Below are 27,391 nucleotides of genomic sequence, written 5' to 3' on the forward strand. Positions count from 1 at the left end.
CTGTCAGTCCCCATGTATTGTAGAGTTTTTCCCGAAGTACCCAGGCCTCAATCCATCCAGATATATCTGCTGAGTGCTTACTCTTCATTAACCACAATAACGTGAAGCATCCAACGATCTCTTAAGACCTTGTTCCTGCCTCTGCTCATGGTCTGTGGAAAAGATAACCAACTATCATGTCCTCATTCATGCCATAGAGATTTATGGAACCCCACATGCCACAGGCGCAAACTCAGGTGGACTCCGCGGACCCAAGGAGGGCCTGGGACCATGCGCCTGCCCCCTGAGCTTACAATTGCCAGGACTGTGGCACATCACGCTTACTCCTCTGCCCCGCTCTTGATCTTATCTATAGCTCCCCTTCCCAGAACTCTCTCTCCTTTGCTCTTTGCTTATCTACATCTAACCTGTTCTGCAGGGCTGGGTTCGAGAATCCTCTTCCCCTGCCACAGTCCAGCAGAGGTCTTCCGGTTTCACGGGTAGAGGCAGTGACTTTGGAGTCACCCTGGGCTCAGGTCTTAACTTGGCCACTCCCAAGTTGTGTGACTTTGGACATATGGAGCCTAAAGTCCTCAGGTGTTGACAGTGCCAACCTCACAGGACTTGGGGAGAGAGGAAATGAGATCGGGTGTGATGTCCAGCAGCCCCAAGGGCCTGAAGGGCTGGCTACTTCCTCCAGACCTATCTTTCTCTCCTAGACACTTTGGATCTCTAATTTCATTATCATTGTTTAATGACTCCAGAGTCTAATGGATGACTTGAAAGGAGTCTGAGTGAAGGGCAAAAGCAGAGGCTCTGTCTACAGTTGCTTTTCTCCTAAGGTAGCCCGGAAGTATCAGTCAACTCTCATCCGCTCACTCTGCTGAGGTTCCAGAAACCAATGATGAAAGAAACCGAGATCCAGCTGTAAGTGTCAAGCTTCAGGCTGGCAGGAGCAATAGTTCTGCAGCCCAGCTGTGGCCTTTGAAGAAAGAGAACAGAGGTGCCAGGTCCAAATCAAACAAGGCCCTGGGGTTGGAAGAGGAGCCAGGTGGTTGGAGCCAGCCCTGGGGCAGTCCCACAGGGAGGACACAGTGTCTGTCTGCAGGCAATGGACACAGTGACAAAACACTTAAAATAGCCAGGGATGAAAGAGGCATGGCCTGTCCAGCCTTTTAACTGTTTTCCTGAAGGACAGGAGTCTTGTGTATCACTTTCTCTGATTGTCTTGGCCTCACCCCACGCTCAGAACAAGTCGTGGTTCCTAGAATTTTTATCACCAGGTGCAGGGGGACATCATGACAGGCCATGTGGAGCTTCCGAGGAGGTCTCAATAACTTCCCAAGTGCCACAGAATTCGGGAAGACCTATGCCCACTAAGCGGTGAGGTGAGGGCGAAATAAAAGCTGATTCCCCTTCAGGATTCTTAAGCTGGTCTGTCAGGGGATTCCGCTTGCCAGCAAAGTCCCTCTGCCAAGACAGGACCCATCTCAATGTCCTTCTTTCAATGGCCCTGTGAAGTGTGACTCATCTAGTAATTACAGGACCTGAACCCCCTTTAGGAGGATCTTCAGTCCCAGGTGTGGGAGGAGCCTCAGGCTCCAGGGTGCCAGCACAGGGAAGCAGAAGTGGGCAGAATGAACCCTCCGGGTGTTCACCTTCCACCTTCCCGCCCAAACACCTGCTTGCCCAGGGACTCTGAGGCTCCAGGGGCCTCGGGGAACCCTGAGACTGCTGCTCTCAGATCCTACAGACTGAAGAGTGACAGGCCAAAGCTGAAGACGGAGCCACATGGCCTCGCCAGAGCGCCCCCCGGAGGAGGGTGCTGGGAGCGCAGGCAAGGAGATCTAAGGATCCAGCCACCTGCTGCTCGTCCCCACCAAGTATGACAAGTCGGGAAATGGCAAGAGCACAGCCTGTTCAGGCCCCACTTACAGGGGACAGAAGTGGAGCGAGGAAGAGAGAAACTTGTCCAAGAGCTCCAAGGTGTAGAGAACACAGATTCCCTGATGCCTGATCCAGATGGTTCCCTAGGCCCCTTGGAGGCCATCCTGTACATCTCTGAAGATGGGAATGGATTTATTTACCTCTGACCCCAAGCCTGAGTTCACTTCCTAAGAGAAAGATGAGAGGACAGCTTGAGCTGCTTGCCTGACCTGATGCTAGGTGCTGTGGCAATAGGTAAACTGACTCAACACTCACAAAATGCCATTTGCAGATGAGAGCAGTCAAGTAAACTCTTGGGGGTTGCACAGCTAATGAGTGGTGAATCACAGGCGCCAAGATCAGCCTGACTCTCCAGACCGCTCCCACTTTGCCATGCTGCCAAACTCAGACACCTAGAATCAAAGCTATTAGGTTAGAAACGTCTGTCACAGATTTCATATCAAAATTTATATCTCATGTCCCTGAGATAAACTGCCACAAGGAGCTCAATGGCTATATTCAGTGAGGACAGGAGGGAAAGCGAGGGAAAAAAACAACAGGAGAAAGCTCAGACTACCTTAGTTAAATAATCTTCTATTACTGGCTGTGTGACCTCGGGCAAGTTACTTGACCTCTCTGAGGTTTGATTCTGTTCCACATGATATGAGCATGCTAATAATGACTGCCTCAGGGTTGTAGGAGGGTTAAATGAGTAAATATTTGTATAGCTCTCAATACCTGGTGAATAAGCAAATGCTACGTAAGTGTTGGCTGAATAAATAAAGCAACATCACTGTTGATTCTAAATCACCAAGCCATGACCACGGTGGGGAAACACTTCCTTCTGCTTCTGGTGCCCGGGGAGCAGGCACAGCCCCTGAGCCACACAGTGGTCACAGCACATTCATGGCTAGCCTCTGCAGGCCTGAGGGCAACTTAGGACTTTACTCTGCATAGCATGTCCTAAGGTCTACACCTCTGCAAGCTTCTAAATCTCTCCCCAACCCTATAGGGCAGGTGGAGCAGGTGACCTGCCACAAATGGAGCCCAAGCAGCGAGGTGACCTGGCCAAGGCTGGAAAGCCCATAGGTCAGGGACCCAGAACTAGCTGAGGCACTCCAACCTAGCCAGGAGAATCCCTTTGTCTTTTTTCCTGGTATATTTCAAAATGTTTTCATTACAAAGCATACTTGGAAAGTATATGTACACACAAACACATTTAAAGACTGGTGACAAATGACCACCAGATTAAGAAATTGACTGCCGCCTTGGCACCCCCATGGGCTCCTATTTGGATAATAGCTCACATGCTTATTTATTATAAAAACGTGAATATTCACCAATTCTACCACACAGAGTGAAAGGCCTTCTCCAGACCACTTAGCAGCAGAGAGTAGAGGAGCTGTGTCCCAGAGTCCTTTCTGAGATGACACCAACGCCGTGGGCACTGGTCACACATGCTAATGGACACCCGAAATGCGGTTAGTGCCACTGAGATGGAATTTCCACTTTGATTTTGAATAGCCACACATGTGTGCAGACACAACAGTCTGACATCTTTCTTCCCTTTTTATAATACATCATGGCCATGTTCTCACATCACGGCAGATGGATCGACTTCATTATTTTGAGTGGCAGCCTACCTATTCTACCTAGGGAATGTCATATTTTATTTAGCCAGTGCCCTCTGGACGCAGGTTTAGGAAGTTTCCAGTTTTCTGTTACTGCAAAGAACACGCACGTCTGAGTGTCTTGGGGACCACGTGACTGTTTTTGCAGGGTACGTTCTCAGCAGTGGGTCAAAGGGCCCGGTAATTCTGCACTCTGTGGTTTGGTTGTGTGGACAGCAGGGTCCTGAATCCACAGAGCACCATGGTGGTTCCCAGGTTCCCGGGGGGTCCCTGGCCTGGCTCTTGAGACCCACCTCACACCCGTTTCTGAGAAAACATCTGCACTTGGAATCCAGGCTGTGTTTCTTGGAGAAAAAGGATGTTGTCTCAGGTTCTCCTCACAGCCGCCAGGGACAGGGCAGGGCACGGGGGCATGGCCCAGCCGGCCAGCCCCGGGTAGAGGAAGATGACGGCGCCCTCCGTGGAAAATGCAAATGAGCTCCACTGGGGCTCCGACCTCCGACTCTGAAAAGGGAAGTCGAGTCATGGCATAACAACTCGAAATCAAGAAGTGGGCGGCGCAGAGCAACTGAGGCTTCCAGGAAAAGGCCGTTCTGAGTGTAAATAACAGTCAGAGGAAACTGAGCCACGAGGCTGAGGTGACCGCCCGGAACAGGAGAGGACAGTTCCCAGGGAAACGAGAGATGGCCATTGCCTCCCCCTCAGGCGCTCTACAGCCAGGGCCTGTCCAGGGCTCCTTCCCCAGGTCCTGGGCACAGAGGTGAAGCCCAGGTGTCCTTCTGCACCCTCGGGACTTAGCCACTGAGTGGCCTTGACTCAGCTGACTCACCTGCTAATGGCAGCCAGGAGGACCTTTCTAAGGACAATGGCCACTGCTCCACTGCACAGCAGACACGTGACATGAATGACCCCAGTGCTCTAGAAACTGGACCGAGGGCACCGTGATCCGTGACAAAACAGCCCGGAAGATGGCAGAGTGCCTCGCGCGTCAGGGAACCGCGTGCGCAGAGCCTGTGCCCAGGTCTGCTCTGAGTCCAAGCTCCGGCTTAGAGCACTCAGCCTCCACTGAGGCACCTGGGGCTCACCTCACCACCAGGCTGGGTGTGGCCCCCATCCCCAAGGGATCAGCTTGTCTAAGGGCTTGTCAGGGAGGCTGCTGGAGCAAAACCCTAATAGTCCAGGCCCACAATACACCACTCTGTCACGCCAGGACTTTCCAGGGACCCCCAAGCTCTTGGAAAGAATCCCCAAGCCCCATCATCCTACCACCCTGGCCTCCCACCCCTCTGCATGCCAGCTCATTGACTTTCCATTCCTCCACCACAACCTCCTCCTTCCCTGCCTCAGGACCTTTACATATGCCATACCCTTTGCATGAAATATTTTCCACTCATTTGTCTGAGCCCAAATCCACACACTCGTTATTATTTATCTTCTCTTGCTCAGAAAAGCCCTCCTTTTCCTTCAATGTTGATTAGTTCCCATTACCCCAAAAAGCATCTTTTCCACCACCTTTGTAGACTTATCACAAACTATCTCAATAAACGATGGCAGAATGATTTGCTGCAGTGTTTGCAAGGCCCACGGGGCAGGCACTGTGTCTGTCTTGTTCTCAGGTGCATCCCCAGGTCTGATCACAGCAGTGAGTGCAGCTGGTGGTCACTTAGGAGGGGATGAGCCAGCTACGTGAGGCACCATGGCTGGGTGCCCAGGAACCGCCAATGTCAGCTCAGGATACCAACACCTAACGTCACCTGGGGCTGCACGTGTGCAACACTGTGCTACTGAAATCTGACCAACCCTGGTTCAAATCCGGCTTCTACAACTTCTCAGCTGGGGACCTGGGTATGTTCACTCTCCTCCTTGGAAAAAGGAGCCTTATACCCACGTCATTCAGATTTAAAATGATATCCCTGAGATCACGGCCTGGCACAGAGTAGGGACCAGAAATGTTGTAGCTGGTATTAATGATTGTATTCTTCACAAAACCCTCTTGGACTCCATAAGGTGGCGTGTGGGCAGGGTGTGGGGAGACGGGCACTCTGCTGCAGTCAGGGGCAACTGCCACGGAGGCAGGGAAATTTGACAGGCGCTACCAAAATGACAAAAGTCATCCCCTCTGACCCAGCTCTGCCACTTCCAGGAATTTCACCCCAGGCACATCGAGCGGCTTATGCAACAAGGGTTTGCACTGCAGCCTTCCTTACGCAAGCAATGGCCTAGCAATAACCTAAAGGCTCACCAACAATGTGCTGGCGATGCAACTCCCCAGAATCCACACGCTGGAATGCCAGGAGCTATAGAGAAGAGCAAGCTCCGTGTGCACCAGCTGGGGTGTTTTCCAGGGGAGACTCTGAGCAAAAAAAAAAATACCCAACCTAAGCAGAGAACCAGGTATATATGATGCTACTAACTGCGTAAAACACGAGAAAGACCATTTACATACTCCACTGCACGTGCACACGGTATCTCTGGAAAGATGGACCCGAGACTGGTAAGGCTGGTGTCCCCCTGGCAGGCAGCTGGGTGCCAGGGCCACAGAGGACAGAGCCTTTCTCTACCATCCCTTCTGAGCCTTCTGAATTTTGAATCTGTAGTACTTATTCAAAAAAATAAATAAATGACAGTGTCCCCCTCCAAAAAATAAAAAGACAAAAATAAATAAATAAACAAATAAAGCCTGTATGGTTTACTCAAAGTTATTCAGAGCTTGGGAAGAGGTCAGGGCTTGAACCTGATATTTGATCCCAAGATAGGGCTATCAATTAATTTGTCTCTCGTTCATTCATTGCTGGACGCAAATTTATTTATTCAGCCCTTATTCCACAACAGGGCTATCTTGTGTAGGAGCCAGGAGTTCCTACACAGGAGCCAGGAAATAAAGCCTAGTGAAAAAAAGATGAAAGGAAGAACTAATTTCTTTCCCCTTCTTGGGCAGCATGCACCACAAACTGGCCTGAGAAGCTGGATTTGACCAACACAGTCAGTGAGTGAATGATAGATGTGTCAACAGCCCCCTGCTCAGGCTAAACGAGGCACTGATCCTCAATCCGAGCTGGCTTTTGCCATTTCAGGATACAAACCCATCTTCGCCAGACATGATTTTCCCCATACTTGTTAGAATGTGAAACCCCCTGATTTGTAAGTGTTGGCAACTGGTTCAGCAAGCAGGTTGGCACTTTTAGAAACAAACATATAGGTTTGTGACCTTTATTCTATTGCATCGCAGCTATGACCTGCAGGCTTCTCAGACCACTGACCCAGAGCCTAAGCCAGGTGTCACGTAAGCCTGTACTCACCAGCCGCTGTGGCCTGGGCAAGTCGTTTCACTTCCCTGGGTCTGTGGACTTACAGTTAATTAAGGGTTTGGCCTAGTTGATGGCCAGGATGATTGTCAGCATTGCCAGCTAGGCAGCTTAGGAGCTGGGCACACTGATCACCTTGGAGAGACTGGGTGGGGCCCTTGGACCCTAACACAGCACCAAACCAGAACCAGCGCCCCAGACCTCCGCTCCCACCTCTCATCACCTAGGTGACCCACCTCTTAACTCAAAGCTCCCTGTCCTCCCTCACCCTCATCCCATCACTGATTCTTCCACAAAGCCATGAGCACCCTTCTTATGATACACTCACCCAAACAACCATACAACAGAAAAAGACACAAGCCAGCAGCACCCAGCGTATGGGCAACGGGCACTCACACCAAGCACAGCCCCCAAAGCCAACACAGGAAACCAGATCTGGACTCCATGCACACCGCCCCCAGGTCCACTGGAGGGAAACCAGGTCCTAGCAGGTTTCAAAGAGCAGTGGGGCCACTTCATCAGATCAGATGCCTCTCATGGCTGTTTCTCTGCAATCATTATCGCTGATCAGAATAATATTCACTACCACCAGGGGCTGGCCGTGATGGGCAGGACTCTGTTTGCATTTATTATCTCAGTTAATTTCCACCCCAAACCACTGTAGTAGGTATTATGAGTCCCATTTTGCAGATAAAGAAAACTGAAGCACAGGGAAGCACTTGCCCAAAGGCAGAAGACCAGCAAGAGGGACCAAGAGTCACATCCTATGTGCTTCCGGAGCCCGAGCTCCCAATGCCTCTGCTTTACACGACACTCATATCCGCCACACACAGAGGCCAGGGACTGAACACTGGGCACTGCTTCCCTTCACGAGCATCAACAGCATCCTCTTGCCTAGTGGGGACAGCACACTGTCCCTTACAGGAAGGAGGCTTTGTTTCTGCAGGGCACTTACCCAGGAGGCTGAAGGCAGTGGGTCTGTTTACTCACTCTTCTAAGGCAAAGGCTTTGCCTGTCTTGCTGCTGCTGTTTCCTGATGCTAGGCACAGCACTGTGCACATGCAAAGTGACAAAATATTTTTAAATGATGGGGAAAATGGTCTTTGAAAGCTCAGGAAGAGCAGCTTTCATTGCTGAAGGACCAGAACTCTCTTCACTGTCTACCAAGCCCACCTAAGCAATTTTGTATGTAGGAACACAGGCGAGGAACCCTGGGTCTGTTTGCAAAACCTGCAAACCCAGCAGTGCCCAGAAGCGGGCTGCCCAGCAGAGTCCGTTTATTTTTATTGAGGAACAACCTTCACAAGTCTGAGGAGACAAAAGCCAGCCAAGGGACAAATACTGACTCCTCCAAACAAATAAATGTTAAGGGTCAAGTGTGGACCATGGAAAAGGCTCCACAGGAAGCATGAGACAACTTTCTCAGCACTCCCCTGGAAACCAAAGGCAGACAGAAGAGTCTGGGAGTCCAAATTTGGGCAACAGTAAATATCAGAGCAAACAGGATGCAAGCTCAAGGTTTATCTCTGCTCAACAGCGTTCACGAAGTGTCCCCAGGATTCAGAACACGGATGATTTATTTTCACCTAGAGGTAGTTATGTCATCCCATCGCCATTTGGATCTGCAAACCAACTGTATCATCAACAAAAATATCCCCTTCTTTGGTACAAGTTAAGCAAAACTGTGGGAAATGCCACACGGCTTATTTACTCCTCCTTAAGACCCACTCTAAGTATCGAGTTTCTTGGAGTGCAAATTGTTTGGGTGTGGCCCATAAATGCCATCTCAACTGTTTCTGCGGTGCCTACCAGATGATAAGCCAAAAAGTCTAGACACGAGTGCTAGCTAAGACTGACCATTATGGGAAAATTACATTTCTGACACATAACACATTAAAAAACCCTGGTGGGTAAGACAGCAAACACCACGGCCCGCGGCCAGTAAGAGTTTCGAGTGTGGGAAAACGTGCCCTAGATTAAAATGTGCTATTCTGTTAAAAATCAGCTTCAGCTCTCTCATTGCAGAAATGCTTTTTCATGAGGGAAGGAGTGAAGGAAAGGAAAAGTGCCCCCAGGTGGCGTAGCCAGGTGTGGAGGGTCAAAAGAGGGCTGACCCAACAGGATCCTGTCATGAAGGCCACGAGTCCTGTGCAAATCCGCTCAACCACATGCACGAAGGTCCAGTGAGTGCCAGGATCCATCCGAGAAGAGAAAACCACAGAGGAAAAGGAAGAAGAAAGTACCTGCTCCCAGGGAGCTCGGAGTCTCGCAGGAAATATCCAGCAGTAATACTGAAAAGGCATCTCCACACCCTGGATCGTAATGGAGGACGGACCGTGGAGACAGGACCAAGGCAGAAAGGCGAAATCACAGGCTAGAATTACAAGGCAGAGCTGAGGAAAGGTCAGCTCTTCTTGGGTTCTCCGTTTCCTTGCCGGTGACCCTAAAGACCATGGGCACTGGGGCTTGCAAAGGACGTTTCAAGAAGGAAAAGCAAGCTTTAATAGGCAAGAGATTGAAAAGCTGAGGAGCATGCCAGGTCTTCCGAGAGAGACCAGGGTAGGGTGAAAACATCTCTCTTTAACAAATACCTAGGAAGCACCTACTGTACCGGCTAGGTGGGTGAAGAGCTGACTCCTAACAACAGTGATAAAAGGGCGGGGGAGAATAGTATTGAAAAAGGCAGGAAAGCCTCAATAAAGGACAGCAAACACCTCAATGTCTACAAGGGCCAAGATTAAAGGGCCCAGTGGGGTCTGTGGCAAACCAATGAGCATCTCCAGTCTTCGTTTTGTAAAGAAAAAGATGGGAAACCGAATTTCTACGCCAACTCTCCCAACTTTTAAAAACTGGAAAAAAATAGTTCTTTTTCTTTTGTTTCTCTTCAAAATAGGACATAAGCCAAACACTATATGTCTTGTGCCAAAGTTTCACCCGCAGGCTACCAGTTTGAGAACCTCAGGTTAGAGTGGGTGGAGAAAAATGTAAACAGTCGGTGACTACGAAGGCTAAGGGAACAGTGAAGACGGATGTTGTAAAGGGTGCCGAGTGAGGCCTCGGGGGGAAATGAATGAAGTACCAGGAAAAGTAAATAAAGTCAATGAATCAACACAACGAATCTCCAGAGGCCTGTGCCATTCCACTCCCCAAGAACATCAGCACAGCACTTCAGAGTTTCTACAGCTCTTTCCCAGGTGGCCCCAGGTGATCCCTTCAACAACCCCAGGAGGTAGGCATTGCTATCTCCTCTATTTTAGAAGGGAAGACGTTCTTGTTAGAGCATTTAGACAGCTCACCTGTGGATTTACAGCTACAGCATCAGACCTCCAGTCTAGAACCTGGACTCTTCCAGAATCTCAGAAGGGAGAACCCTAGGGGATCTCTATCACCTCCTTAATCAACAGAAGTAGTGCCCCTGGAGGGTACATTCCAAAACCCCAGTGGATGCCTGAAACTGCAGGTAGGGGCAAACCTCGGATATGCTAGACTTTTTCCTATACACACATACATATGATAAAGTTTAACTGATGAAGGAAGCAGAGTAAGAGATTAACAATAAAACAGAACAAGTGCAACAATATACTGTAATAAAAGTTTGCACTTTGGGGCTGTTAAGTCAAATAAGGGTTCTTTGAATGTTGTGACAGCCCATCTGATAACCTTGTGGCTACTGGGCGATTAACAGGCAGGTAGTGTACATGGCAAGGATCCACTGGACAAGGAGATGATTTGATCTTGAGCAGGACTAACCAGAACAGCACAAGATTTCATCACACTGCTCAGGGGGGTGCATGACCTAAAACATGAATTGCTTATTTCTGGAATTTTCCATTTAATATTTTCCAACCATGGTTGATTGTGGGTAACTGAAACTGAGGAAAGTAAAACCACAGATAAGGGGAGATACTGGATAGGGGGAGATTTCTAGGCCCTCCCCCTGGTGATTCTGATACATTAGGCCTGAGGTTTAGTGTAGAAATTTCTACCAAATTTCTTCCAGAGATTTTTGAAGTACAACCAGGCTAAATCCTGCTGATCTAGATCAATGTTCTCACTATGGGTAACTTAATTCCCACTCCCCAGGAGATGTTCAACATGTTTGGAGACATATTTGATTGTCACCCCCATGAAGAGGTAAGAGTAGAAGGAGAGGTGGGTGTCTAGTGGGTAGCCACCAAGGCTGCTGCTAAACATCCTACAGTGCACTGGTGGCCCCACAACAAAGACTCCTTCAGCCCCAAATGACAACAGGGCCAAGGCTGAGAACCTGCATCCAAACCCTTGTGTCTGGGAACTCATACTGGAGGCTGAGAATCGGTACAATCAACATCACCTGGGAGCACATTAGACATACAGGACCCAGCCCTGACCCAATGACTGGCATCTGGTGGTCCAGCAGGACTTCCAGATCATTGGTGGTCACTTTAAGCAGCGTGGCTCTGGAACAGGTTCCCTTAGTCACCATGGAAAGGACCCTCAGTGGCAGGCTGGTCTTACTGGTTTATAGATAGAAAAACTGAGGCCCAGAGCAACTGAGCAACCAGCCCCCAGTCCCGGAGTTGGCTCATGGCAGAGCTGAATCAGATTCCAGATCTCAACTCCCTGACCTGTGTTATCTCCCAGGTGCTAGTGAGGACCAAACATGGGCTCATTCAGCAACTCTGCCCTCTGAAAAGCTGACGCCGACCTTTGGAAGGTGTGTGTGTGTGAAATGGGTGAGGGATGAGGGTTTTTCTGCGGCCTGAAAGGAATCTATTGTCCTGCTGGTGAAGAATTAAAAAAAAAAAAAGAATTTATCTCAAACACCACGGAGGATTACCATGTTTACCCACTAATTTTGCCTCCAGATATTTTACAAGGAAAACAGCCTTGCCACTCCCCAATGTGGGGGGGCCAACAGTCAGCAAGATGCAGCCAAAGCGCTCCAAAATGACGGCAGCAGCCAGTGCGGTCTCCCCCAAAGATATCTGGGGAATGATGCTGAACCAGTTCCAAAGGAGGCTTTAGCATTAAGCAGCAAGCGTAAAACGGTTTACCCCCCAGGATTTACGCAGCTGAGGTCACGAGCAGGTTGTGACAGGGTCCGAAGCAGCTTAGCTCAGACTAATTCAGACACACACCAGAGCCAGAGTGGGAGATTTCTGCCCCCGGCCCTTGGGAAGAAGACAAAAACAAATTCTCTGAGCTCTTCTATTCTTCCAGGCTCCTCTTACACAGACATAACTCCAGGGCCCTAACCCAACCCTCAAAGGAGCCCAAACCAGTCCCTTAATCCTTGTATTTGCAAGTAACCCAACTGCCCCAAACCAAACACAGAACTCAGACAGTGTTGAAAAGAACCAGAAAAGTTGGAGACGGTTCTGTAAGGAGGGAAGCCAGCAGAGAGGTAAAGAATTGGAGGTGTGTGCTGTGTTTGGCAACCAATCAAAGTGAAGCCTGAACACTGATGGGTATGTGAGAGATTCTTATAGTGACACCTCAAAACTGAGGAAAGGGAAGGAGAATAAAAACCCAGAGAGAGAGAGAGAGAGAGAGAGAGAGAGAGAGAGATACACAAGGAAATTCATGAGTTTATGTAACACATAATTCCATGCAAAGCGAACTATACAAATAACTGTGATAGGTCGGATAGTGGCAGGGGAAGATGGCCATCATGGTCGTAAGAGGAAGAGCAGTTTGGTGTGTCCCATCACTCTCCACAGCCCTTCTGGTTCAATCAGTCACCTGGGCTCTGCAGAGGCTGCCAGAGTCTGCAGAACATACCCAGAAGCCTCTGCTTCTTAACAAAGCCAGTGTATAATGATAGCATGTATTTTCCTGCTACAGAAATGTAATATTTTTAAACAGGGGAGAAGAGACTGTCCTCTACACATTTGAGGACTGAATAAGAGTCTCTAAAAATTCTTGATTCTGTTACAGCTGGAAATACCACAGTTAAAATAAAAGTCAGCTTAACTTTAATAGACCTGTTTAAATTCCTAGTTAACAGTAATTATTAGAGAGCAAGAAGTATTTCTTTAAACTCTGCTAGACAGAACTTAATCCAATTTAGGTGATCACTAACCTTTTGCTTTTTTTTTCTCTCTCTCTCTCTCACCCTTCAATGAAATCCAAGGACTGATCTACAAAGGCCATAAATTGGCAAAGCATAAGAAAAGAATATTTAAAGAGCTATTGGGATGACTGTTACCTCAAAGGGCCAAGTCCAATTAATGCGGAAACAGATCCCACAGGCTCTCTAATTTAGATGGACTGTTTAAGCTGGCACTGAATAACAGAAGGTATTCTGAGGAAAAAGGAGGTACTCCCCATCTTCCTCCTCTGGGAGCCTCCCCGGCACATCGATCATCAGGTATTGCTCTACAAGGTGACAGTCATCCCTTCCCAGGTCAGTGCTGGTAACTCTCTCTAGTCACAAGATCTGCAGTACTTAATCTCTCTTTCCAAGGAAATGCTGTCAGAATCACCCAGACCGTCACTTCAGACACCTCCTATCCCCTCATTTGAGACTTTCCACACTGCTCTGGCTTTGACTTCTGATCCAGAAACTTCCATGTAAACCATTAGGACCTCTTGAAAACTTGGGACACTGGGTTCTTCATGAAAGGCTTTCAAGGGTATATGTCAAAATATACTGGAGCCTGGTGAGGTGGCACCTGCCATAATCCCAACTACTTGGTAGGCTGAGGCAAGAGGATCCCAAGTCTGGGCAACTAGTTGAGACTGTGTTTCAAAATTAAAAATTAGGGCCTGGGGTTGTGGCTCAGTGGTAGAGAGCTTGCCTGGAATGCATGAAGCACTGGGTTCAATCCTCAGCACCACATAAAAATAAAATAAAGGTATTGTGTCCACCTAAAATTTAAAAAATTATATTAAAAATTAAAAATTAAAAGGCCCGGGGATACAGATCAGTGGTAAAGGGCCCCAGGTTTTATCCCCAGTATTGGAACAAACGGAAGAATGAGAGACTTAAAGTAATGGCTGGGTGACACTGGGAAAGTAACAAACCTCTCTGAGCCTGTTTTCGTATCCTAATGCAGGTAAAATAATATCTACCTTCCCAGATTGTTGGGAGGCTTAAATACAACTACCATAGCTATACCTGGTTCACTATGGTTACTCAATAAATTAGCTCTTTTGTTCTAATCATTCAAGCTTAAAGGAAATGGGATCCCCAGGCCCTACCAAAAATATGAATTAACTCAAGGTGGCCTCTGATGGTCTATTACTGTCTTGCCTCATCTAGACCAATAGCCTCCTTAGCTCCAATGTGGAATCTCCCCTTACAGAATAGTGACTTCTGCTTATCAGGTCTATTTGTTCTCTCTGTTCCAAATTCCAGACCTCATATCCTGTATAAAATCCACAAAGTATCATGCTCCTGAATTTCAGCAAGTGAAATATTAATTCACACCCTGGCTTGTTAACAGATGATCAAATCGACAAGCTTTGCCTTTAACAAGCATTTACATTTTGCATATAGACAGGCAACTCTGGGAACAAGCCTTTCATGATAGACATTATGAGGCACTTTCAGAGGAACCTGCATGCTATTTCTCAAAACCTAGCCCCACAAAAAGAATTAGAAGTAAAGTCTGCAATTTGAAAATCATTTCTGCATATTTTATCTGTATAAGGGCAGTACAAAAAGAATGAAGGCAGGAAAATGAATATCATACGCACACCTACAAATCATTAGGATGGAGAAATCTGGGGGAAAAAAGGTCAACTTAATGAAAATACATTAAGTCAATAAACAAGCTAATTTATGATATTTAGGTCTGGAACAACAGCACGAAATTTTCATATAGTCAATGTAACTATTCTAAGGAAAACTTGGGGCACTGGGTTCTTCATGAAAGGCTTTCAAAGTTATATGTCAAAATATACAGGGGCTTTTTCAATAATTGTGTCACTTCGTGACATTTCTTGATATTAAATGAATAAATAAAAATCTACCATGCAATCACCTACAGATGATCTAATCAATAACTGGAGAATAAAACAGACATCTCCAGTCTCCATGCCTGGAGTCACGACCCGAAATTCATTTTGAGTTCTACCCCTGTGTGTGTGGAGACAAACAAATTACTTAAATTCTCTAACCCTTAGTGGGCCATCCTATAAAATGGAGATAAAATAGTACTTATTTCAGTATTTGGTTAGAGCAGCAGTCTCTTAGTGCAAAGTTTAGTACAGTAAGACCTGAAGAGGTGTTTGTACCCTCCCCCTTTTTTTAAAGAAGGGGAATATTTTTGTAATGCTCCAACACAGAACATTATTGAAATCACATTCATTGAAGTAAATATACACCCATGGCCCTCTGGACCTGAAAGAAATAAGGTCCCACCCTTAAGAAACAGGCTAGACTGAGGTAAGAGCTAGTGTAACTGGACTATTTCTGGTGCCTTTCTTCCTTTATACATTAATGGTTCCAGCTGTTGGAAACATAACAAAACAAAACAACAAAACAAAACAAAAACCTGAAAGAACTGTGTCTGGGAATGGAAAGACTGAAAACAACTTTGTGGATAACCAAGCATTCCTTCCTTTATCTGCAAAGTTACATTCGACGGAAACTATTCTCAACAGAGAATAGGGATCAATATGGCCACCAGAGAAGACAGACCTGCCAGATTCCACTGAGAGGAACCTCCCTCAAGTGCACTGGAAAGGTCACCGGGGACTAAATTCAGAGGGTGACCAAGTTAGTTTCTGAGACCCACTTGGTGAGTCGCGTTGTCAATTAAGCACCTTCCACCTCGAGAGCCATTTACCAGAGCTCAGCACTATGACATTTTGCAGTATGTAGGACAATGAAATGTTTGGGCTGCAAACCTATAGTGGTCAGAATCACCAAAGGGAGGTCAAAAAGGGCAGTCTACAGGGCTCATCTGTCTAATGAGGGCGCGATGGGAGGATGGAGGCAATCGGGGCCGAGGCCTTGCCTGGACTGCTGTAGTCCTTAACGCGGGTCATCTGAAATTGCACATATCCACGGGGCAACAGGTCCAGCGCTCCGCCCGAGTAGAGATGCCGCGAGACCAACCAGGGCCTTTGTCCATGCTGGTCTCTGGAGCAGACATTCAGCTGGACCGCCTCGCGTGAGCCTTTCGTCTTGTGGGGCGCATCGCATTGCTGTAATTGAAACCTTGCGCACCGCAGGATTGCAGTGGCGTCTATAAATACTCACTGCCTTACTGCTGACGAACAAAACGCAGGCTCCCGGCACCTCGGGGGAAGAAGCGGCGACGGCATGTGATCGAGGACAGGGGACCGATAGCCCTGGGGAAACCCCTATTGCCAACCGGGGAGGCACCCCAGAGCATGTTTCTGAAGCACAGTTTGGGTCAACCCTGGGCGGCAGTCCTAGGAAGGGAAGGTCCGCGCCGCCTGGCGGGGTCTCCAGAGCGCCCCCTATGCGCAGAAGCATGCCGTGCGCGCACAGTAGGCGCGAGGGGAAAGTCTGGCCAAAGTGGTGCAAACACCGAAGACCAAGCCCCAGGGGGACACCAGGGCGCCGAGCACCCTGCGGCGGTCAGGCCTTAACCGGCGAGGTCTCCCGCGGGCTACTCCCGTCTCCCACTGCAGAGCGTGCGCGCCCAGGCGGGACAAAGTGGTTGCCTTCCCCGCCCTCCTCTATCCCACGCCACCCGCCAGAATACAGGGACTGCCAGAAAAGAACTGTTTCGGGGCGCCCCGTCGCCCGAGTCTGAGCATAGGCAGCTCTACAAATTTGCCCCTACGGCCAAGGGAGAATCAAGTAAACAAGAAAACTTTCTTTTTCGACCTTTTGACTAAGTCTGAGTCCCACGACCAGCAGCATCCCCCCATCCCACTCACAGCGGTCCCTCGCCACTCGCGGGCTCCGAGCGCGGTCTCCCCGATCCCCGCCCACACCTTGGTGGTGGCGAGTCTGGTCCCTACGCCCACCTGCAGCGTCTGATCGAGGGATCTCTTAACCATGCGGGGTCCCCACCCGGTTGCCCCAAACAGGACGCTTTCCCCTAGTCATTCCACCCACGTCCCCCGCCGGAGTGCGCGGCGATTTCCTTCTCAATCCTGTGCCATTTTTGAGCCTATGGCTGCGGCCCCTCCCGGGGATTCCCCAACTCACCCCTTGGGGTACCCGGCGTGAGTCACCGCAGCCGCGCATACCCACCGCTCGCCTTGGTCCCAGACTCCGCGCGCCCGGGGAAAAAGTTTCCGGAGTTAGGAAGAACGTTATCTCACGGGAGAGAAATGAGAGACCTGGACGGTCCTGGGCGCCGCGCTCTGCCCGCTCTCCCTCGCTCCCTCCCTCCTCTCCCAGTCCTGCCCGCTGCCGGGTCGCATCCAGCCTCGGTTCCTCTCCCGCGCGAGTCCGCAAACGCTGCCGGCGCAGAGCTCCCAGCGCCGGGCTGGTGACACGTTTCCCTCCTCTCTCAGCTTACGGCCGCCTCCTCCCCGCCGCTCCTCCTCCCACTTTTCCTGTCCTGTTCACATGGCTTTATTCTCTCTCCAGCGACCCCCACCCCACTTCACCCCATCCCACTCCTCTAGCAGCGACTCTCACCCCTGCTGGGTAGAGGGGGCAAGGGGGCCCCTGCGCTTAGATGCAATTCAACAATTTCAGGAAATCCAAGTTCTTTGACTTAAAAAGCCCGGGAGGATGCAGCACGCCAAGGCAGCTCCGGGTTGCATTTTTTTCACCCAAGAGGAGCTCTGCCTCCCACCCCTACCCACGGTGAGAGACTGCCAAGAAGCCAAGAGGTGATTCTGGGGCTCGCTTTTGGAGCAGGGCCCGGCAGAACAGAGGACTGCAACCTGGAACTAATACACACACACACACACACACACACACACACACACACACACTCTCTCTCTCTCTCTCTCTCTCTCTCTCTCTCTCTCTCTCTCTCTCTCTCCCTTATTTTTTCTTTCTTTTTTAAAAAGGAAATGTTCCCAGACCTAATCCAGAAGTTGTTTTAAGTGCATTAATGAAAATATAATTCAAGTGAAGTCTCTAAGATTTGCAAAATTCTTTTCAAACTCCCAAATCTCCAGTTGACTTTGTAATGAACTGAAGCATTCGTCAGAGTTTGAAACCAACAGAAAACCAACTGGTCTGAAAATTAAAAACAATGTAATATTATTTTCAAAACGTTTTTCTCTTTGGCAGGTGTTAAGAATTTGATGCAGCTGTTGGCAGGACTCAGTGGCTTGCACAATTTCACCCTATGGTTGAGCAGGAAATACTTTTAAAATGCTGCCCCATCTCATATCACACTTGGGCTTTGAAACCACAGTGACATTTGCTGAGGAAAAGGATGTATGTTATGTATGTTTCTTGTTTGGCCAAAACAGCATAATTTGATTTGGTTTTGGGCACTGTGACCTTACAAAACCTACGCCTTGGGGTTCCTCTGGGAATGGAGAGGTGGATGAGTCTCTGAGTGGCCTACTTGTCCAGGGATACGAGATACAGTTAAAAGGATTCTAAAAACAAACTCTAGAATGAAGTGCCTTTGAATCTCACTCCAGGAATCTTATACAGTGCACGGCAGGCAGGAGGTTTAAGGATGGTCTCAGAGGCAGGAGAGTTAAGCCTGCAGCGACAAGGGCAAGGTTTAGATGTCTCTTCGTCTTCTCAGCCTCAGTATAGTAGCCCAGTTAGCTTACGGCTGAGGTGCCTCAGTTTACCCATACAAAAAATGGGGACAAAAGTGTTCCTTAGGGTTGTTAGGAGGATATAATGAATTCATACAGAGACAGTACATAGGACTTATGCTGTGAGTCAAAAGATAGGAAGCCAATATGATTTCTATTACTATCCCTGGGGTCCAGGAAGTGAAAACAGAGCTTGTTCTGCAGGGTTGCAGGGAAATTCATTTGAGAACATCCATTTCACATGGCTAACTCTCTTGTCTCCTTCGAGTCTTTGTTCAATGAGGCCTACCTTATTCTATCTCCTTAGAATTGTAATTCATTCTTCCTTCCAAATCCCCCTTTCTATTCTACTTTTTCTTTTCTTTCTATAGCATCCGTCAGTTTGTTACATGAAATACTTTTTTTTTCTCAATATATTGGCTCTTTCTCACTACCTCCTACTTCCAGGATAAAGCCATTTGGCTCTATAAGGCACAGATTCATTTCATTCATGGATATCCACTGATATGGCCCAAGTGCCCAGTGTCAGGCACATAGTATTCACCCATTAAATACCATATGAAGTAACTCTATTCTTCCCTATCTCCACCCATTATTGTGAATTAGCTTCTGCATATCAGAGAAAACATTCGACCTTTAGTATTTTGGGTTTGGCTTATTTCACTTAGCATGATATTCTCTACCTCCCTCCATTTTCCAGCAAATGCCAGAATTTCATTCTTCTTTAAAGTTGATTAATATTCCATAGTATATATATATATACCACATTTTCTTTATCCATTCATCTGTTGAAGGGCATCCAGGTTGGTTCCACAGTTTAGCTGTTGTGAATTGAGCCGCTATGAACATTGATGTGGTTGCATTACTGTAGTTTGTGGATTTTAAGTCCTTTGGGTATGGGGGAAGGAATGATAGTAGAGTGAAAGACATTATTATCTCATGTACATGTATGACTTCATGACCCATGTGATCCTGCAATATGTATAATTAGAAAATGAAAGATTGCACTCCATTTATGTATGATCTATCAAAATGTATGAATGCATTTGACTGTCATATACAACTAATCAGAACAAATAAAAAAATTTTTTAAAAAATTTTAAATACCATATGAGTGAATCCATGAATAAATTCACTCAGTAAATTTATTCCATGCTGATTGCCTGTGATGGGCGGGTTTTATGCAATAAGAAAAAAGTATATTAATCACTGGACCTGCCCAGGGTGAAGGAGGCTCCCTCTGGAAGTAGTGCACTCCCTGGTAATGGGAGTATTCGTAATGTGGGAGGAGCCATTCAAAAGTATTCAAAGACCGGAAGGGAGGTTTGAAGTTAAATTAGCTGGGCACAGTGACACAGGCCTGTGATCCCAGTTATTTTGGAAGCTGAGGTAGGATGATTGCAAGTTCGAAGCCAGCCTGGGTAACTTAATGAGACCCTGTCTCAAAACATAATTTTGAAAAGAGCTGGAGAGGTAGCTCAGCGCTAGAGTGCTTGCCTCGCATGTGTGAGGCCCTGGGTTCAATTCTTAGCACCTCCCCCGAGTAAAAAGAGGTTAAAGGCCCCTCTAACTCTAAGGGTTGCTAATTTAGTAAATAGAATTTTCTTAAAATGAAAAGTAGCCAATACTTTGGTGTAAATTAGAGCTTCTCTGATATGGATATCATATGCTTGTTACCACTCAAATTTTAACCAAAATTTTAACTAAATATCAGTAGAACATTGCCTTTTCTTATTAAGAAACAGAATCTTATTAGAACCCAATATAGATAATTCTTACTAAATATTCATTTATGGAGGAGGAAATTTTAGATCTTTATTTGACATATGAAGCTTGCCATGTCCAGTCTCTAAAATGAAAGTTGGCCCAATCAAGGCTCCTGTTGAAAGGGTAACCTTTAGGCAGCCCTTTTAGAACTAAGGATACTCACTGAACCTAGGTGTAGCCAATCCACAGGTTTGTCCTATGATACACGTTGACCCCACAAGGTACACTGGGTAAATCAGATTCCATTTCAGGAATGTGAACACACAAATACACACCATTTCAGAGGTATGAATTATACATATAGAGAGAGAGAGAAAGTGAGAGAAAGAGAGAGGAAGAGGGAGGTGATGGGGTGGGGGGAGCACACGCCTATGTAGAGCAAAGCAAATTTGTGATTTTATCTGAATTCTAGATTCTAGAAGCTGCAGGCTGGCTGCCTGTGGACCAGTAAGAGGTATATTACTTGAGACTCTGTTGGACATTTTTTGAATGACTTACCAATATTCAAACATCGGAAAACTTCATGCAAAAAAAAATTTTTTTTAAACCAATGAATTTGGAGCTTGCCTTGAAAACTCTGGAAACTCTGGAAGAGCTGGCATTCTCCAGCTGCAGCCTGCAGGCCACAGTAGGCTAACTCAGCAATGCTCTTCTCCCTCTGAGGGAGGACACTCAGTTTCCAGCTTACCTCAGTTCTGACCACTCCTTGCTTCTCTTGTTTCTGCCCAGCCCACCATTTCCCTGCCACTCCCGATGCAGCTCAAGAGGGGTGCTGGCCAATGTTAAGAGGGGCCAGAGCTATGAGCAATCAGAAATTACGCAACCAAATGGCAGAGGCTCAAACCAATTTTTCCCCTAGCAAGAGAACCCACTTTTCAAACAAAACTTTGTTGAAGTCGTAGAATTTGAACACTTCGGAGGTAAAGGAAGCCGCGAGGCAGACAAGGAGGCAGCTGGGCAGCAAGACAGGGAGAGGCCTTCCCTGCAGCTGTCCTGGACTGAGAACCACCTTTCAGGTCCTGCTCTTTCAGAGGCCTATTGTTCTACTTTTCCTTTGTTCTCTTAACAAGGCCCCTCTACCCGTCCCCATTACTCATTTCCACCCCCAAAAAGACGAATCAGACCAAGTTCAAGAAGGGTGAAGTGACTTGTCCAAAGTTATACACTAGCAAGAAAGAGCAGAGCTGGGTGCAGTGGTGCATGCCTGTAATCCCAGTGGCTCAGGAAGGCTGAGGCAAGAGGATCGAGAGTTCAAAGCCAGCCTCAGCAAAAGTGAGGCACTAACCATCTCAGTGAGACCCTGGCTCCAAATAAAATACAAAATAGGGCTGGGGATGTAGCTCAGTGGTCAAGTGCCCCTGAGTTCAATCCCTGGTATTCTCCACCCCCCCCAAAAAAAAGAAAGAGCAGAGTAGGGGACCCCTGCTACCAATCCAGTATCCTTCTCTTGGTCTGATTAACTGCTCCCATCTCTGAATAATAATGCAAATGTCTTCAGTTTATAGAATTATGGTATCATTCAATGCCTTAGGGTCTGGCACCCCATAGGTGTGAAACTATCTGCTAAATTTATGCGTTGAATGTCTGACGTCCAGTTCAGACCACCTTCCACAAGGCTGCGGTGTCCTTGATGTCTCATGCCATGTCATAAAATTATTCCAACAAAAAAGTCATCTTGGCCTTCCATACATGTTTATTCTTTTACAGATGGAAAACAGGAGACCCTGAAAATCTAAGATCCTTTGTTGTTGCCTAAGACAGAGCTTATGAGGAGCACAGAGAGGGCTCCCAGTCACGTGCGCACTAGAACTCAGTTGTTCAGGTCCTGGGAACTGCAGTCCTAGGCGAAGTTAATGTGGTTGCTCGTGATCAATGCCAATCTAGATATGAAACTTGCATCAGCATTCCGTATATGTCCACAGCACGGCACCAGCCATAAAACAGGACCATCCGAGAAACAAGTTCAACCTCTGATCTGACACCAGGGTGTGAAATCAGTGACCTTTGGTACAGCAGGAAGATTTAGCACACAAATGGAAAAAGCTTGCCTTCTTTCTGTCCTCCTTTCAATATCCAGTAGAAAAACTGAGTGCCTTGAAGTTTGGGATTTTGGGGGAAAGAGAAGGTAGTTTAGGGAATATAAGCAATAGCAATGGGGACTTTCTAGTATGTTGGTTTTACTCTCTTGCCTTTTGATTTTAAGGAGTGTCTCCTTTTGATTTTAAGGAGTGTCTCCATTCTAAAGGGACTGATATTTAATTAAATCTGAATATATTTTGAGAATAACTTGAATGAGCAATCTTAAAGGTGAAAAGAAATTAGGTGGTCTTACATGAACTTTCCTTGGATAATCCAAAATTTAATGACCCCTTTCCACAATGTCAAGTCAGGTGGGTGGTCAGCAAATATTGGCTGGTCACTGATTTGCGTCAAATACTGCAGATGCCAACAGTGAATCAAAGGACAGGACCCTACCTTCCAGGAGCAGAAGACAAAACAATTGACACGGAAGGAAATACACAAAGATCATTTCAAGCACTGATCCATGCTATGAAGAGGACAAAGTGGACATTAGAGTGGAAGGAAAAAGAGACGCACTCCATCCGATGCCATGAGGGACAGTCTCTCAGGGAAGGCTCAGGGGTAAGACTTAAATGATGAAACGGCTACAGGGACAGAGGGCCCTTGAGTTGGGAAGAGGCTGGGAAAGTTAGAGTGGGGGAAGGAAGGATCACGTGGTTGAAGCAGGGCAAACAAATGGAGGGGGAACCAAGATGAGGTCTGAGGGACAGATCAAGGGCAGATCTGATAGGACCCTGCAGGTCATGGTGAAGAACTGGCCACCATGAGATGGTCTTGGTGGGTTTTGGGTGATGCTATGGTGTGGTTCTTGAGTGTTCCCCAAAGGTTCATGTGGTTAAGGCTTGGTACCCAGTGCGGTGCTATTGGGCTTAGTGTGGTGCTAAGGGGTGGGGCCTAATGGGAGGTCCTTGGGTGACTGAGGTCATGTCCTGAAAGGGGATTGTGGGACTTCAGTTCCTTGCTCTTTCTCTCTTTCATTTCCCAACCATGAAGTGAGCATTTTGCCTTGCCATATGCTGCTGCCATCATCTCATACCTTGCCACAAGCCCAAAAGCAATGGTGTCAACCAAGGAAACCATGAGCCAAAATAAACCTTTTCTCTCTATAAGTCAACTGTTTCAGGCCTTTGTTATAGTGACAGAACACTGACTAACACAGGTAGGAAGTACAGTGGTCCTTCTTAAGTGTGGTTTCACTTTCCATGGTCGAAAAATATTAAATAGGAAATTCCAGAAATAAACAATTCATAAATTTTAGATGGTACAGATCATTTTGAGTAACATAATGAAATGTAGAATTCTCCTGCTCTGTTTCACCCAGTATCCATCCTATAAGTACTACCCGCCCGTTAGTCACTTAGCAGCTGGCTCTGTTATCACATGGACAGTTAGTTATTGCTCATGTTCAAGAAGCTCTTGGCCCAAAGCACAAGAGCAGTGATGATGGCTATTTGAATATGCCAAAGAGAGGCCATAAAGTGCTTCCTTTAAAAAAAGAGATGGAAATTCTCAACCCTAATGGGGAAAGAAAAAAAAAAAAAAAAACACTGTATGATGAGGTTGCTAAGATCTACAGTAAATATGAATCTTCTGTCTGTGAACTTCTAAATAAAAGAGCAAAAATTATGTTTATTTGTTGCTGTACCTCAAACCGCAAAAGTTATGGCCACGGTGTGTGTCGAGTTCTTAGTTATGATGGAAAAGGGATTTGAGTTTGTAGGTGGAAGACAAAACAGAAAACATGTCCCAACCAACAACAATGTGTGACCAGAAAGCCTTGAGCCCATGGGAAGACTTTGGCAAGGGACCCCTAAATTGAGTGACACTTAGTCATTTACTGCAAGAAAGGACTGGTTACACAGATTCAGGAATAGCTTTGGACTGAAAAATATAAAAATTATGTGAGAAGCTGTATCTGCCAACAAAGAAGCTGCTGCCTCATTTCTGGCAGAGACGAGAATTGACTAAGGAGAAAGGAAACCATCCATAGCTAGTCTTCAATTATGACAAAACCACAGGGTTCAGTACTATCAGTGCTTTCCAGAATCTTCTGGTGTCTTGGAACAGGTCCCCACCAGATAATGGGGGACTACTCTTATGCAATTGGATTTCTGCTTTAGAAAGATCCCAGTGACTGATATGTGATAGATGAACTAGAAAAGTGTAGAAGTGAGGACCAGGGATCGCTTTAAGGAGGTGGTTATGGTAGACCGGGGAAGACACTGTGATACATGACTAGCTTCGGAGCAATGATGACTTTGATCCATTATAGAATCGGAACTGATAGGACTTTATGATGAATTGGGTGTGCAAGGAAAGTTAAGTGGGTATGGGTGAAGTTTTTGTTGTTGTTGTTGTTGTTGTTGTTGTTGGAGCAACAGTGGATGGTCACAATGTTAGGTCAGCATGTACTTAATCCATTGCCACACGGGACTGAGTGGAAACTATTCCAAATAATACAGAAAGTTACTCCCTGCACCCCCGCAAAAGTGTTTTAATCTTTCCCAGTCATTACAGGAGGCATTTGGGCATAACCTTCTGGGTCAGACCCCCTTCTCCAGGAATGATCCCATACCTCTGACTCTTCTGGGTGAAGCAGTGCATTGTCCCATGATACGTACCAAGTTTGCCCAGCAGAACCCCCTTAAAGAACTGAAGCTAAGGGTCTCACAGAGTATGCAAGATGAGTGGCCTCCTGGCTTCATCCTGTCCCAGCCAAAGTGGCTCCACATTCTCCCGGGTTCCTGGCACACACCCACAGTCCCATCACCTCTCTGCCATGAGGTCATCAGGACTAGCCTCTTATGACCTTCCTCCCTGTTGCTGCCAATCAACACAAAAAGCCAGGGTAAAAAAGGTTCTCTCGACCCCCCTAGATTGTCATCACTGTGTCCTTCTCTTCTATACCCTTTTCTGACCTGTCTCTCAGCCCATAACAATTCTCGAAAAAACATTCTGTTGTGTTCATTGGAACCCATAGTCCATCACCAGCAAAATCCCCTAGACTGCAACTACTTATTGGAACATTTCTATGGCTTTTTGGTCCTAACTCAGTGGTTCTCAAACAGTTTGATCCCAGAACACTCAAAAATGAGATGAGCCAGGCGTGGTGGCGCATGCATATAATTCCAGCGACTCGGGTGACTAAGGCAGGAAGATCACCAAGTTCAAAGCCAGCCTCAGTAACTGAGCAAGGCCCTAAACCACTTAGTGAGAGACCCTGTCTCAAAAATTAAAAAGGGCTGGGGATGTGGCTTAGTGGTTAAGCACCCCTGGGTTCAATTCCTGGTACCAAATATATCTATAAAAGAGTCCAAGGAGTTTTCATTCGGGTGAGTTATATCTGTCAATACTCATTGCATTTAATATTTAAAATAAAAATTAACTTATTAACTATAAAATCACAATATAAAATCATTATGAAAAATCATTATGAAAAATAACTGCATCTTCCAATCAATCGAAATGTATCGGAAAGAATGGCATGTCCATCTCTGCAAATCTCTTTAGCATCTGGCTTAAAAGACAGTTGAATTCTCCTTTCTGTTTCAACATTCAGTCCCTTACATTATCGTGTCTCACGTCACCTCAGGAAGGACCGAATACTTGTGGGAAAAATGAGGATGGGAAAGGTGAATACTCTTTTAGTATTTCTGTGAAACAGTTGTGGTGTTGGTGGGTCTCTGATGGGGTTCTGGAGATTCCCTGTGAACCCCGAACCACACTTTGAGAACCACACTTCTAACTGAACGCGGGCTCTGCCCTGAGGGCCCATCTCCCCAGGTCCTCTCAGATGGTGGGGATTTCTCTCCTTCACTCTGTGTGTCCCTGAACTGAAGGGTAGAGTGTCTGTCTTCCTTGTTAGTTTTGCCCCTGCCAGACCACAGTGCCTCCCTAGAAATTCCCAGGAAACCATCAGACTCTTCTACTCACTATCTCCCCTTGTTGTGGTCACTGGAGACTCCTGGGCTGTCTTCCTCTTTCTTCCTGGGTTGTTTGTCACTCTGGTTTTATGGTCACTCTCTTAAACATTGCTCCTGTCATAATTCTTGCTGGTTTCAGTATCCATGGAAAAATCTTTCCAATATCCTGGCAGCTGAGATCCTTGACCTCTGCCCCAGTGATCTTATCCTCCATCTATAGTCAGCACTTACTCTCGTGGTCGGGCCTCACCTTGCCATTTCCTAATGACACCCTCCCCCACTCTCTAACCACACCTTCCATCTTTCCAGGTAGCTCCCTCTAGTATTCTGAACCCCATTAACCTTCATCTCCCCTAGGGTACTACACCTTATCCCACAGCTGCTCACCCAACTCCTGGTCCTGCTTCCTGCCTCACCTGGATGAGATTCCACTATTATATGAACACCCTCACGTGCATTCTGGACTCCCTTGCTCCTTAGTTCACACTGTTGCATTTGCTTTGATAAGTCAAAGCCTTGTCCAGACAGATTCTCTTCCTACTCCATCCCTGTGTACACCCTGGTCCAGACATGACTGAAAAAAATCATATAAACTTGCCGCCTCATTTTACTTTAAATTCAACTCACACCCTCCTAGACCCCAATGTCCCTCAGCACCCACCCATATGTCTCTAGTCTTTCCACATCCCCTTTCCTACCATCTTTTTTTAACCATCCAAATTTTCTCCCATATCCTCACTCTCACTTGAGACCCTTTCCTTCCCTCTTTGCGAGAGAATATAAGAACATCTTACTACAAATTCCATGGGCTGCCACTGCCCTTCCTATCCACCCACTAGAATCTGGAACCCGGCTCTGCTGCCTTCCTGTCACTGGGAAGGAATGGCCTGGGCCAAATCTGAGGCCAGCCTTCCTTTGTGAATCAGGTCCTGTCCTGTCCTGTCCTTTCTTCTTCCCTACCCATGTGGTGCACGCAGGATCTCCCTCTATGTTACCAGTGTGTTTAGAGTAAAAGACCCGAGTTAGTCATGGTCATTACCCCTAATTTTTCTTTTCTTTTTCCTTCTTTGCTCCATCCATGAAAGAATTCTCAGATAGTGAGGATCCCACAGCAAAAGTCATACAACCA

The 27,391-nt window shown here is 47.0% G+C and overlaps 1 protein-coding gene across 8 annotated transcripts in view; it reads right to left on the minus strand.

The window, feature by feature from the left end:
• The window catches only part of LOC306640269 (proline-rich protein 5-like), a 185,983-nt gene that overhangs the window by 96,541 nt on the left and 62,051 nt on the right, over positions 1 to 27,391 (minus strand). The window contains exon 1 of one of the 8 annotated variants that reach the window (XM_079104416.1): positions 3,830 to 4,784. The exons of 3 other annotated variants lie outside the window; for them this stretch is intronic. The gene's annotated coding sequence lies outside the window, so the exon portion shown is untranslated. Of the gene's footprint in view, positions 1 to 3,829; positions 4,785 to 16,034; positions 16,673 to 16,958; positions 17,253 to 17,396; positions 17,625 to 27,391 lie in introns of those variants that run through there. 4 more of the 8 variants (XM_079104415.1, XM_079104412.1, XM_079104409.1 and 1 more) reach the window with 4 other exon arrangements.

Source organism: Sciurus vulgaris (assembly GCF_902686455.1).
Source record: "Sciurus vulgaris genome assembly, chromosome: 11".
Lineage (NCBI taxonomy): Eukaryota > Metazoa > Chordata > Mammalia > Rodentia > Sciuridae > Sciurus > Sciurus vulgaris.